A 10,463-nucleotide genomic window follows, 5' to 3' on the forward strand; every position below is an offset into this window, starting at 1 on the left:
TGTTCTCTCAGTCCGGGAACATTCTGTGTGTGTGTAAAAGGGATATTCTCTCAGTCCGGGATCATTCTATATGTGTGTAAAAGGGATGTTCTCTCAGTCCCGGATCATTCTGTGTGTGTGTAAAAGGGATATTCTCTCAGACCCGGATCATTCTGTGTGTGTGTAAAATGGATATTCTCTCAGTCCGGGATCATTCTATGTTTGTGTAAAAAGGATATTCTCTCAGTCCCGGATCATTCTGTGTGTGTGTAAAAGGGATATTCTCTCAGTCCGGGATCATTCTATGTGTGTGTAAAAAGGATATTCTCTCAGACCCGGATCATTCTGTGTGTGTGTAAAAGGGATATTCTCTCAGTCCGGGATCATTCTATGTGTGTGTAAAAAGGATATTCTCTCAGACCCGGATCATTCTGTGTGTGTGTAAAAGGGATGTTCTCTCAGTCCCGGATCATTCTGTGTGTGTGTAAAAGGGATATTCTCTCAGTCCGGGATCATTCTATGTGTGTGTAAAAGGGATATTATCTCAGTCCTGGATCATTCTGTGTGTGTGTAAAATGGATATTCTCTCAGACCCGGATCATTCTCTGTGTGTGTGTAAAAGGGATATTATCTCAGTCCTGGATCATTCTGTGTGTGTGTAAAAGGGATATTCTCTCAGTCCGGGATCATTCTATGTGTGTGTAAAAGGGATATTATCTCAGTCCGGGATCATTCTGTGTGTGTGTAAAAGGGATAATCTCTCAGTCCGGCATCATTCTCTGTGTGTGTAAAAGGGATATTCTCTCAGTCCCGGATCATTCTGTGTGTGTGTCAAAGGGATATTCTCTCAGTCCTGGATAATTCTATGTATGTGTAAAAGGGATATTCTCTCAGTCCGGTATCATTCTATGTATGTGTAAAAGGGATATTCTCTCAGTCCGGGATCATTCTGTGTGTGTGTAAAAGGGATGTTCTCTCAGTCCCGGATCATTCTGTGTGTGTGTAAAAGGGATATTATTTCAGTCCTGGATCATTCTGTGTGTGTGTAAAAGGGATAATCTCTCAGTCCGGCATCATTCTCTGTGTGTGTAAAAGGGATATTCTCTCAGTCCTGGATCATTCTGTGTGTGTAAAAGGGATATTCTCTCAGTCCTGGATCATTCTATGTGTGTGTAAAAGGGATATTCTCTCAGTCCCGGATCATTCTATGTGTGTGTAAAAGGGATATTCTCTCAGCCCCGGAACATTCTGTGTGTGTGTAAAAGGGATATTCTCTCAGTCCGGGATCATTCTATGTGTGTGTAAAAGGGATATTCTCTCAGTCCCGGATCATTCTGTGTGTGTGTAAAAGGGATGTTCTCTCAGTCCCGGATCATTCTGTGTGTGTATAAAAGGGATATTGTCTCAGTCCGGGATCATTATGTGTGTGTGTAGAATGGGTATGCTCTCAGTCCGGGATCATTCTATGTTTGTGTCTGTTTCAATGGAGCGCGATTACAGTTGTGATTACCGAATATTTAATGTGATGTAATCGAAAGCACATGTTGTTTACCTGCGTATGTGCGGACCCACTTTGCAATGCTTCTGTTCAGTAATTCAATATATGTTTATCTTTACGTGAAACATTTTTTTATCATAATAGTGGCTCTGAAAAAGTTCACAATTCTCTTTACACCAATGCATATTATCGAATCATTGCATTTCATAGAATAGAAGGAGGCCATTCCGGCCCATCGTTTCCACGTTTGCCGAACAAGAGCTAACGAGCCTCATCCGACTTTCCAGCTCTTGTTCCGAAATCTTGTAGCTAACGACACTTTAAGGGCAAATCCAAGTACTTTTTTGAAACGTGGGCAGGGAATCTGCCTCGACTATCCTTTCAGCGGTGTGCTACTGAACCCTTTGTGTGAAAAATAATCCCCACAAATCACCTCTAAGCCTCCTATCAATTACAATAAATCCATGCCTCCTCTTTGTTGAATGCACTGCTAATGGAAATAGGTCCGCCCTTAAACCTCTACCTAGTCCACTTACAATTGTATATGCATGAATATCGTCTCTCCTCAGCCTCCTCTTTTCCACAGACAACTAACACAGCCTATCTAATCTTTCCTTGCAGCTCAAGTTCTCTGGTCCAGGCATCATTCTCGTAAATCTCCTCTGTATTCTCTCCAATGCAATTACATCTTTCCTGTAATGTGCTGAAACAGGACTCTAGTGGTGGCCTAACTAGTGTTGTATGTAGTTCAAGCATAACCCCCCTGCTCTTGAATACTATGCATCCACTGGTAAAAGCAAGTATTACATATGCCTTATCAACCACGTTCTCGACCAGGCCTGCAACGTTCATGGACCTGTGGACCTGCACTCCAAGGTCCATTTGTTCCACTACACATCTTAGTTTTCTACAATTTATTGTGTATTCTCTTGCCTTATTTTCCCATTAAAGTATATATGAGTAATTTGAGACATGTCATGAGCTGAGTGTAGCAAGCTAGGGAAAAAAGGTGAATTTGTATAAGATTTTTCAGTGATTGACAAAAGAACCACATGCATCAAATATTTAACACACTACCAACGAGGATGGGACCGGACCCACGTGTGCAGAATACAATGGATTCATTTTCCATCGCGTTATCAAGTCGCTCACCTAGTGTCGCAACACGATCAGCCAACCTGTTCATTATTTTTGCATCCAAACTGAATTCACCTGTGACAACGTGACTTCGCCGCTGGTCCTGCCAGTGCACCCAAATCGACAATATTGAAAATGTACAATCAGCTTCTGTAAGCAAAGGGCCTTCCGTTAGTTCAAGTGAGCGACTTTCTGAAATGGTCGGTTTTGAGACAGATTCAGAACGGAAAAAAAGATGTTTCGCCCGGTGAGTTAATGTGAGTTGATTGTGGAAGGTAGAAAAAGCTGGGAGAAGAGATGGGTTTGAAGGAGTAAATATGTTTCCAACGCTAAAAACGTAATATCTGTTTCATTTAGTAAGGATAGATGTTTGGCTGTGTTCTATCAGCAGGTGCTGTAGTGAATAAAATAAATAAAGCGAGATGTGCCATGACTCGGATTCGAACCGAGGTTGCTGCGGCCACAACACAGAGTACTAACCACTATACGATCACGGCGCCACACATCAGCTACAACGGTTTTCTGTTGACTGCAGCAAAGTTACACACGGCGCTGGTCAGAAAATATATAGTTTTTTGATGAGGCCAAATTCGACCCCGTCCGAAATTATAGCAGCAGTGGTATGCGACCAAGGCCACGCACTGAATAGGGCCTTAATCCAGAATGGGAACTAGTGCAACCCCAGTTACGTTAAAAACGATTGCAGCTCTTTCCCATGGCAAGAAACTCACCCTTTGTGAATCATGAAGATAGTAAGTGCCAGCCCCGCTGTGAGTCAAACCGAGAATCTTTTGTTTACCAGATAGGCGCTTTGACTCGTTGAGCCACAGAGTCAAACCACGCCTTTGGTCTAGCGCCTCCAATCACTCATATCTATCAGCCACCTGTCACTTCCATTTAGAGTTTGAGTCCATTTTGTATTTAAGCATCTCTCTTGTCTATTCCGCCATGTGTGCCAATGCTGCCTGTATCTCTCGCTGCATTTATCTCGATGTCAATTTGTGCGTTGATTCTGAATGGATACCTATGTTTGTCTCTAACGTGAAATAAATGAAGGACGCAGACAATTCCTCCTCTGACACCAGAGAACTAAGGAGCCAACATTTATAACAAGATATTCTTTATTGTGATCCAGAAAATACAATATTCCAACTTGAACGATTTAGATTCAGTTCTGTGCGAACGAGATTATGACGCCAACGTGTTTCCAATAAGGCATCTTTTAATTCGATGTCCGAAGCAGTCCCATTTCACAACAACGAGATTCATAACAATAAACATGGAAGCATGCAGTGAAACTATATTTGCAGAAAGAGTTGTGAGACTGCAGAATGCACTGGCTCAGAGCAGCAGACTTAAAACAAGGTTTAAAAACATGCAGCGTGTGGGATGAAGGGGCGAGAGAGGCAAGAGAACCACAGGAAAGTCGGGGGAGTTCTTCTCTGACGACAGCATCATTGCGAGTGGCATGGTTACTTTGCTGTTAAATATGAATAAAATGCAACGTGTATTTGCAGCTGGTTCTGTTTCTGTCCTGTTACGGTCATATGAAAATAGAAACAGGAGGTGGCTATTCAACCTCTCAAGCTTGCTCCGACATTTAATTAGATCAGGGATGGTCTGTGCGATGATTCCATACACCTTCATAACCTTGTCGAACAACAATCTATCAATCACTAGTTTGAAATTGTCAATCGACCCCCAGCATCAACGATTATTAGGGGAGGAAGTTCCTAGATTTCCCTAACTTCTGTGAGCAAATCGATTCCTTTCATCATCCTTGGACAGGTTTTTATTTAATTTTACGTGTAGCTCCCATTGAATTGGACATTCCCACTACGGAAAATATTTCTCTCTATCTTTCACCTATTTGTTTGCAACTCTGACTGAACTCCACACCCCAGAACATTACCTGTTCCCCTGATGCTGTCCCTCGAATTTGTATGTTGAGATCATGCCACTTTCTCTGATGATTCTCTGCGCCCTATCTCGACAATTGGATTAGTTGTCGATCATTGGCAGCAGGCGGCAGAAGTTAGCGGGATATGGAACCTGACAGAGAATGCTGCTTCACATGGTTGCCTTATATCCCGCGGGAGCTGGAGGGGATTGGAAAACCTTCATGTGTCACAAAGTTAGAATTAAGGAAGCGATGTCTCAAAGTGCCACTATGTAGAACTTGTGCCTCAACGTGTGGGGGTATTTGAGACACAACAGGATTGTATCCGTCTGACTCCAGATTATAAGACTGCGTGATCGTATCACACCTGTATCGCGGCGGCTTTTAAAGAAGATGTCCTTCCGAATAAATCAAAACTCTTCACAGTAAACAGTCATTTTTTCACGTTTAGAAAACGGGTTTCTCGGACCAATGTGCCTGGTTCTCTCATTAATGCGTTGCAAAAAACACAGAGGTTAAATGTTGCAGAGATACCTTCAAAACATATCAAATCTTACATTCACTAACATGAAGCACAAAGTCAGTAATTCAGAAACGTATACTCTATTCGGCTCTGAGTCGCAATCTGTAGCACATTAGATTTCTTGCTAAACTTCAAACAATCATTCAAAGGTTGTGGGTTCGCGTTCGACCCGTGTTGTTACTTAATCATGTTTCGGTGAGGAACCTTTGCAGCACACCTACAACTCATTCATTGCTGTGGGTCATTGAATTGGAATTGCCGGAATAGCGCAGTTGGCAGCGCGTTTTGCTAAAGACGTAAAGTTTGCGGGCTTCGGAAGTTTTTAGTTATTTTGTGTCTCTTTCATTGGTCCGATTCTCGAAACAGTGCGGCCGGAAAGAAGACATATGAGGTTTTGCTCCACATGTTCACTTCCGGTGTCCTAAACACCAAACCCTGCCTAAAATTTGAGCCGATAACCTTTGAATGTGTCTATATAATAGAATTATATAAATGGTCAATGCAATACCCATTGCGCCACAAAGCCGCTCCCAAGCCCTAACACCTCAACGGTTTTAATTTGTTTCTTGCAGCACAATTGCCAACATCTGCCTAATTGTTCAAATCAAAAAAACGCCGAAAAACCTATAAATGGCAGTGGTAGTCTGAGGAGTCGGGTTGCTCACAGCGAGCGGGGCGGTTTTTCCGCTCCCGTCAAACTTCATTTCCCACTTCTAAGTGATCGCTTGCAAAAGGGTTTCGGAGATTTAAATATCAGTTCTGAGGAAACAAAAGGTTTTGGGAGAGACCTGGAATATTGATGTACTTCAAGAAGGCATGCTGGGACGGCTGACCTATTCCAAAGTTATTCTGCAGATTGCCTGGAAGTTTCAGAAAAGGAGGCCTCGAGAAAATGTCGATTACCATCACCTTCTCAAGGACAATGAGAGATGGGCAATAAGTGCTGACCTTGCCAGCGATACCCACATCCCAGGAATGAATTAAAAAATCAATTTTGCGACGAACGACGCCGATTTCAAAAATAGTTTTTTTTGTGAAGAGTTTGTCTCATTCGATACCTTACTAAATTTTCCAGCAATTTTTATTTTTTTCGTTTTAACATTGCAACTCTGAGTTCGTTTAAAAACACCAATATAAAGCAAACTATGACAGCGATGGGTTTCTAACACAGACCCTCTCGGGAACTGGAACATAAATCCAGCGCCTTCGACTGCTCAGCCACGCGGCAATGCCAAAGTCAATTCATATGATGCTGGTGATAGATAATTGAAAACTTGCTCTCCCGTTGCTTCATTTGAGTCCAGGCCTTTGCATTGAGAAAGAAGGAAATAAAAGAGCTTCCTGAGCTGTGTTCACGGGTCAAGGTGGCTGACAGGTTAAGGTGATGTGCCGCTAATCGACTGTGTGTGGCTTCCAATTATATCGTTTTTGCATTGAATAATATTGTTATTTGCTTTTTGCTACTCATTCAAGATTCCTCCGTCTGAGTTCCATCCTTGCCGAAGCCGCAGTGGGAGAGTTTTATTTTGCTCCCTTAATCTATTTGTGCAAAACAGCAAAGTCCGAATTCCATCCACAAATTTTAATTCCACGGGGTGATTGGAATTGTAAGACATGAACTACGTGAAGTAGAAATCAAAGTGGAAGTGAGGTCCTGGGAAAATCAATATTTCTCCACCGATGATGCCTAAGCTGCTGAATGTTGCCAGCACTTTCCGTTCATAATTTTGTGCTTTCATTATAGCAGTTTACCAGAGAACTCAAAACTTGCCGCAAGGGCGCAAGTCCTAGCTGAAGGTTTCTGTGCTCTTCTCAAACACAAGTTCTAAATTAACGTTCCTACACACCAGCTGTAAAGTCAGCCATTTCTCCCTGCATTATCCTTCTCCCAGACATTCAAAATAGACTTTGCTCACGGTATCGTGGAGTCTCATAATTTCCTATTGTGGATTCTGAGAGCAAGGGGATCTCAGAGGATCTTTGGCAATTGAAGGGTTTCTGAAATTGTGTCATGTGATTATGACGGTTCTCAGTAGATATCAGAGATAACTGACTCTCAAAATATTTTGGAGAAATTAAGGGACCTCAGAGAATATCAGAGCGGGTAATCCACACTTAGTAGGTATCAGAGATAGTAAGGGAAGCTCAGGATGTATTAATGACGCTAAGGAGGTATTGGAGTGAGTAAGGCTAGCTCGGGATCTAGCAGAGAGCGTATGTGAAACATTTGATGCTTCAGAAAGTCTAATGTAACTTGAGTAGTTATCTTCTGAACATCACATTTTATAAATATAAGCATGGTTAATTAAAGCAAACGTTGAAATCGAATGTCACAGATAGTTTGCCGTCTCCCACTTCGGGGATATGAGATGGTCGATTCAGGCCAGACTGAACATTTGAAGCGCTCAAAAATACATTGATAACTAACACAGATCCTCCAGCCCAATGCATTAAATAACAATATAGATACCGTTAATTACATTCGAATAATCAGAGACGCAAAAACCGTTGCATTTAACACAATAACAACTCACAAAAAGATGTGAATCTAAATTGGAGACACTCAAGTGTAATTAAAAAAATCACAGGTAATTGATTGTTGTAACAGAATTTTAATTGAGTTTTTTTTTTAACCATGCTGTAAATATGAAAGTTTATGTGAACTTTCTTCAAAAGCCGCTGTAGATTTCTGTGGAATGATTTAACTCCTATCCGATAATTTATGATGTTGATTACTGCAACATTTGAGACCAATGGATTGATTCTTAACAGAATGATCTTAAATAAAGTCGCTTCCAAAGCTATGCAAAGTTGGCTAAAGTTGATAGGTAAAATAGATTAAAGTGTAAGAATGTTGATGAGCAATGGCGGATATTTAAGTTGATATTTCCTAACTCTCCACAACAATATATTCCAGTCAGAAGGAAAGACATTAAGAGAAGGGAGAAGCAACCGTGGCAAATTAACGAAGTAAAGGATGGTATCAAATTTAAAACAATGGCATACAATGTAGGCAAGGTTAGTGGAAGGCCAGATTATTTAAAAATAACAGCAAAGGACGACTGAAAAAGTAATAGAGTGAACATGGATTATGAGAGTAAAGAAACAAGAAATATATAAACAGATATTAAGAGATTCTACAGTTATATAAAAATGAAGAGAATTGCGCAAGAGGTTGAGACCAGGAAATAAATAATGGGGAGCAGGAAAATGGGAGAGACTTTGAACACATATTTTGTACCGGTATTCACGGTAGAAGACACTAAGAATATCCCAATAATAGATAATTAAGGGCCTATATTGAGGAGTAAGTTAATACAATCACTATCACTAAAGAAAATGAGTTCAGTAAAATAATGGAACTAAAGCCAGCCACGTCTATTGGAGCTGATTGTCTGCAGCCTCGTGTCTTAAAGGAAGATGCTGCATAGATATTTTTTGCAATCTACCAAAATTCACTGGCGTCTGGAGAGATCCCAGCTGATTGGAAACCTGAAAATGTCCCCATGTAAAAAAGAAGGGAGGCAAACAGCAGGAAACTATAGACCAGTTAACCTAATATCTGTCGTTGGGAAATTGATGGATTCATTATAAAGGAAGCAGTACCAGCACAGTTGCAAATTAATATTGCAGTCAAACAGAGACAGCCTAGTTTTATGAAAGGGAAATCATGTTTGACAAATTTTCCTGAGTTGTCTGGGGATGTAACGAGCAGGTTGTTTAAGGGGAACCGGTGGTTGAAGTATATTTGGATTTACAGAAGGCATTCAATAAGATGCCAAGTAAAATGGTACTGCGAAAGATCATAGCTCAGGTGTTGGAGGTAACATATTAGCATGGATAGAAGATTGGCTAAATAACAGAAACAGAGAGTGACTATAAATGCGTCATTATCCGCTTGCAAACAGTGACTAGTGAGGTGCCACAGGGATCAGTGCTGGGGCCTCAACTATTTACAATCTAAATCAATGACTTGGATGAAGGGACCGAGTGTAATTTAGCCAAGTTTGCTGATAAAGCACAGATGGGTTGGATTGCAAGTTCTGAAAATTAAACAAGAAATTTACAAAGGCTTATACATAGGCGAAGTAAACATTTGGCAGAAGCAATACAATGCGTGAAATTTTGAAGTTATCCACTTGTCAGAAAACATAACAAAGCATATTATTACTTAAATGGAGAGATATTACAAAATGATGCAATACATAAGGACCTTACGGTCCCTGTGCATGAACCAGAACAAAACAGTATGCACAAGAGCAAGTAATCAGGAATGATGTCCTTTATTGTAAGGGGGATGGAGTATAAAAGCAGAGAAGTCCTGTTACAACTGTACAGGGTAGTGGTGAGACCGCACCTAGCAGAGTACTGCTTACAGTTGTGTTCACCTTATTAAAACATTTCATAGAAGGAGCACTTGGTTGATTCTTGCAATAAAGGGGTTGGCTTATGATAAAATGGTGAGCAGATTTCGCCGATTCTCATTGGAGTTTATAAGAAAGAGAGCTGATCCAATTTAAATAAATAAGATAATGAGGGGACTCACTCAATATGGTAGTTGCCGATAGGACGTTTCCACTAGTGGGGGATTCTAGCACTAGGGGGCATACTTTAAGAATAAGGATTCGCCCATTTCGAACAGATCAGCAGAACTTTCTTCTCTCAGAGGGTCGGATATCTGTGGAATTAGCTGCCCCAAAGAGCTGTGGAGGCTGAGTCATTGACTAAATTTAAGATGGAGATAGACAGACTTTTGGACGATAAGTTAGTGAAGCGTTACGGGCACCCAGCAGGGAAGTGGAACTGAGTCCTAGATCTGATCAGCCTTGAACTTATTGAATGGCAGAGCAGGCTCCCAGGGGGCAAATGGCCTAATCCTGTTCCTATTTCTTATGTTTTTATTCCACTGGCCCTATTCTGCTGACCCCAACACAATACATACTTAGAACTATTAAAACAAACCCGCCGTGGATGCAAGGCGACATCGTTTCCTGGAAGGTATAAATCAACTGCGCCGAAAATGCAGAAACTACATAAAAAGATTCTATACAAGGAAATGTTTGTATGTCAAATGTAAGATTCGAAGCCACGTCGCCAGAAGAGACGACAATATGACTGGAGAGCCTTAAACCGCTCAGCATTCCTGAGTTCATCATCCATACATCATTGTCCCTGGATTTACCCGCGAGGTAAATAAAACATATCATTCACTTCGCTTACTGTTGCTGGAAGGCCGAATGGCTTTTGGTTTTATGAACCGCAGTGGTCACAGCAAAGATCGCTGTAGTACAGCACCTCCCATGGTTTACTACAATTACACCCTACTGTTTGATCACTAATATATAACTAGCTAGCTATCCATTCTTCCATTTCCTTACTTTCTATCATAGTTTTGCTGCATCTGTCTTTAAAGTGACAACATTTTC

At 41.1% G+C, this 10,463-nt stretch overlaps 1 non-coding gene across 1 annotated transcript; it reads right to left on the bottom strand.

The window, feature by feature from the left end:
- Positions 1-3,039: 3,039 nt before the first annotated feature.
- On the bottom strand, positions 3,040-3,111 carry trnah-gug (transfer RNA histidin (anticodon GUG)). Its single transcript has one exon. It is a non-coding gene; the product is annotated as a tRNA-His (tRNA).
- Positions 3,112-10,463: the final 7,352 nt, after the last annotated feature.

This window comes from Pristiophorus japonicus, unplaced genomic scaffold, assembly GCF_044704955.1.
Source record: "Pristiophorus japonicus isolate sPriJap1 unplaced genomic scaffold, sPriJap1.hap1 HAP1_SCAFFOLD_225, whole genome shotgun sequence".
NCBI lineage: Eukaryota > Metazoa > Chordata > Chondrichthyes > Pristiophoridae > Pristiophorus > Pristiophorus japonicus.